Raw genomic sequence first — 4,616 nt, 5'->3', positions numbered from 1 at the left:
CAAGTCTCTTCCGTAGTTGCGTCGGTCGAGTGATCGAAGAAGGTGATCTAAGAGAGGGTCCAAGCGCAGGCATTCGTTGGGGGATTCGACGCCGATGGCATAAATTTATGCAATACCCGAGCAAGCAACACCGGACGGAGGTGCTAGACGAGGGCTCCCGTTTTAGATCGAGTTTTAAAATCACCGAGTAGACGCGGTGAGGGCTGGCAACCGCTGCCAAACCTTTTTCCGAAATTGCACCATCTGAGTGACAAGAATACATGATCTAAAGGAGAGTCCAGGAATAGCACCCTCGAGGGTGGGCTTCATGCCCCTCTAATTGATTCAACGTCGGCGTCCACCGTTTCAAAATCCGACATTTCCATCCGCCCTGACAGCGGCATTGAATCAATGAGGGGGGCACGGGAGAGGCTCGCGGCAACCACCTCTCCCCTTGTAGCCGCGATAGGCACGCAAAAAAGTTTTGCTAGAGCGCCAAGCACCCACCTCATGGCTAGAGACAAGGGCTCGCCATTAGATCAACTTCGAAATCGCTGAACAGACGCGCTTTAGAATGGCAACCGCTGCCAAGTCTCTTCCACAGTTGCGTCGGTCGAGTGATCGAAGAAGGTGATCTAAGAGAGGGTCCAAGCGTAGGCATTCTCGTTGGGGGATTCGCGCCGATGGCATAAATTTCTGCAATACCCGAGCAACACCGGACGGAGGTGCTAGACGAGGGCTCCCGTTTTAGATCGAGTTTTAAAATCACCGAGTAGACGCGGTGAGGGCTGGCAACCGCTGCCAAACCTTTTTCCGAAATTGCGCCAGCTGAGTTGACAAGAAAACATGATCTAAAGGAGAGTCCAGGAATAGCACCCTCGAGGGTGGGCTTCATGCCCCTCTAATTGATTCAACGTCGCCGTCCACCGTTTCAAAATCCGACATATCCATCCGCCCTGACAGCGGCGTTGAATCAATGAGGGGGGCACGGGAGAGGCTCGCGGCAACCACCTCTCCCCTTGTAGCCGCGATAGGCACGCAAAAAATTTTGCTAGAGCGCCAAGCACCCACCTCATGGCTAGAGACAAGGGCTCGCCATTAGATCAACTTCGAAATCGCTGAACAGACGCGCTGTAGAATGGCAACCGCTGCCAAGTCTCTTCCGTAGTTGCGTCGGTCGAGTGATCGAAGAAGGTGATCTAAGAGAGGGTCCGAGCGTAGGCATTCGTTGGGGGATTCACGCCGATGGCATAAATTTATGCAATACCCGAGCAACACCGGACGGAGATGCTAGACGAGGGCTCCCGTTTTAGATCGAGTTTTAAAATCACCGAGTAGACGCGGTGAGGGCTGGCAACCGCTGCCAAACCTTTTTCCGAAATTCCGCCGTCTGAGTGACAAGAAAACATGATCTAAAGGAGAGTCCAGGAATAGCACCCTCGAGGGTGGGCTTCATGCCCCTCTAATTGATTCAACGTCGCCGTCCACAGTTTCAAAATCCGACATATCCATCCGCCCTGACAGCGGCGTTGAATCAATGAGGGGGGCACGGGAGAGGCTCGCGGCAACCACCTCTCCCCTTGTAGCCGCGATAGGCACGCAAAAAATTTTGCTAGAGCGCCAAGCGCCCACCTCATGGCTAGAGACAAGGGCTCGCCATTACATCAACTTCGAAATCGCTGAACAGACGCGCTGTAGAATGGCAACCGCTGCCAAGTCTCTTCCGCAGTTGCGTCGGTCGAGTGATCGAAGAAGGTGATCTAAGAGAGGGTCCAAGCGTAGGCATTCGTTGGGGGATTCGCGCCGATGGCATAAATTTATGCAATACCCGAGCAACACCGGACGGAGGTGCTAGACGAGGGCTCCCGTTTTAGATCGAGTTTTAAAATCACCGAGTAGACGCGGTGAGGGCTGGCAACCGCTGCCAAACCTTTTTCCGAAATTGCGCCATCTGAGTGACAAGAAAACATGATCTGAAGGAGAGTCCAGGAATAGCACCCTCGAGGGTGGGCTTCATGCCCCTCTAATTGATTCAACGTCGCCGTCCACCGTTTCAAAATCCGACATATCCATCCGCCCTGACAGCGGCGTTGAATCAATGAGGGGGGCAAGGGAGAGGCTCGCGGACACCACCTCTCCCCTTGTAGCCGCGATAGGCACGCAAAAAATTTTGCTAGAGCGCCAAGCACCCACCTCATGGCTAGAGACAAGGGCTCGCCATTAGATCAACTTCGAAATCGCTGAACAGACGCGCTGTAGAATGGCAACCGCTGCCAACTCTCTTCCGTAGTTGCGTCGGTCGAGTGATCGAAGAAGGTGATCTAAGAGAGGGTCCAAGCGTAGGCATTCGTTGGGGGATTCGCGCCGATGGCACAAATTTATGCAATACCCGAGCAAGCAACACCGGACGGAGGTGCTAGACGAGGGCTCCCGTTTTAGATCGAGTTTTAAAATCACCGAGTAGACGCGATGAGGGCTGGCAACCGCTGCCAAACCTTTTTCCGAAATTGCGCCATCTGAGTGACAAGAATACATGATCTAAAGGAGAGTCCAGGAAGAGCACCCTCGAGGGTGGGCTTCATGCCCCTCTAATTGATTCAACGTCGGCGTCCACCGTTTCAAAATCCGACATTTCCATCTGCCCTGACAGCGGCGTTGAATCAATGAGGGGGGGCACGGGAGAGGCTCGCGGGAACCACCTCTCCCATCGTAGCCGCGATAGGCACGCAAAAAATTTTGCTAGAGCGCCAAGCACCCACCTCATGGCTAGAGACAAGGGCTCGCCATTAGATCAACTTCGAAATCGCTGAACAGACGCGCTGTAGAATGGCAACCGCTGCCAAGTCTCTTCCGTAGTTGCGTCGATCGAGTGATCGTAGAAGGTGATCTAAGAGAGGGTCCAAGCGTAGGCATTCATTGGGGGATTCGCGCCGATGGCATAAATTTATGCAATACCCGAGCAACACCGGACGGAGGTGCTAGGCGAGGGCTCCCGTTTTAGATCGAGTTTTAAAATCACCGAGTAGACGCGGTGAGGGCTGGCAACCGCTGCCAAACCTTTTTCCGAAATTGCGCCATCTGAGTGACAAGAAAACATGATCTAAAGGAGAGTCCAGGAATAGCGCCCTCGAGGGTGGGCTTCATGCCCCTCTAATTGATTCAACGTCGCCGTCCACCGTTTCAAAATCCGACATATCCATCCGCCCTGACAGCGGCGTTGAATCAATGAGGGGGGCACGGGAGAGGCTCGCGGCAACCACCTCTCCCCTTGTAGCCGCGATAGGCACGCAAAAAATTTTGCTAGAGCGCCAAGCACCCACCTCATGACTAGAGACAAGGGCTCGCCATTAGATCAACTTCGAAATCGCTGAACAGACGCGCTGTAGAATGGCAACCGCTGCCAACTCTCTTCCGTAGTTGCGTCGGTCGAGTGATCGAAGAAGGTGATCTAAGAGAGGGTCCAAGCGTAGGCATTCGTTGGGGGATTCGCGCCGATGGCACAAATTTATGCAATACCCGAGCAAGCAACACCGGACGGAGGTGCTAGACGAGGGCTCCCGTTTTAGATCGAGTTTTAAAATCACCGAGTAGACGCGATGAGGGCTGGCAACCGCTGCCAAACCTTTTTCCGAAATTGCGCCATCTGAGTGACAAGAATACATGATCTAAAGGAGAGTCCAGGAATAGCACCCTCGAGGGTGGGCTTCATGCCCCTCTAATTGATTCAACGTCGGCGTCCACCGTTTCAAAATCCGACATTTCCATCCGCCCTGACAGCGGCGTTGAATCAATGAGGGGGGGCACGGGAGAGGCTCGCGGGAACCACCTCTCCCATCGTAGCCGCGATAGGCACGCAAAAAATTTTGCTAGAGCACCAAGCACCCACCTCATGGCTAGAGACAAGGGCTCGCCATTAGATCAACTTCGAAATCGCTGAATAGACGCGCTGTAGAATGGCAACCGCTGCCAAGTCTCTTCCGTAGTTGCGTCGATCGAGTGATCGTAGAAGGTGATCTAAGAGAGGGTCCAAGCGTAGGCATTCGTTGGGGGATTCGCGCCGATGGCATAAATTTATGCAATACCCGAGCAACACCGGACGGAGGTGCTAGGCGAGGGCTCCCGTTTTAGATCGAGTTTTAAAATCACCGAGTAGACGCGGTGAGGGCTGGCAACCGCTGCCAAACCTTTTTCCGAAATTGCGCCATCTGAGTGACAAGAAAACATGATCTAAAGGAGAGTCCAGGAATAGCGCCCTCGAGGGTGGGCTTCATGCCCCTCTAATTGATTCAACGTCGCCGTCCACCGTTTCAAAATCCGACATATCCATCCGCCCTGACAGCGGCGTTGAATCAATGAGGGGGGCACGGGAGAGGCTCGCGGCAACCACCTCTCCCCATGTAGCCGCGATAGGCACGCAAAAAATTTTGCTAGAGCGCCAAGCACCCACCTCATGGCTAGAGACAAGGGCTCGCCATTAGATCAACTTCGAAATCTCTGAACAGACGCGCTGTAGAATGGCAACCGCTGCCAAGTCTCTTCCGTAGTTGCGTCGGTCGAGTGATCGAAGAAGGTGATCTAAGAGAGGGTCCAAGCGTAGGCATTCGTTGGGGGATTCGCGCCGATGGCATAAATTTATG

Source organism: Cupressus sempervirens, chromosome 7 (assembly GCF_028749045.1).
Source record: "Cupressus sempervirens isolate cs-2001-9-10 chromosome 7, ASM2874904v1, whole genome shotgun sequence".
Lineage (NCBI taxonomy): Eukaryota > Viridiplantae > Streptophyta > Pinopsida > Cupressales > Cupressaceae > Cupressus > Cupressus sempervirens.
This window is presented reverse-complemented; position numbering follows the sequence as displayed.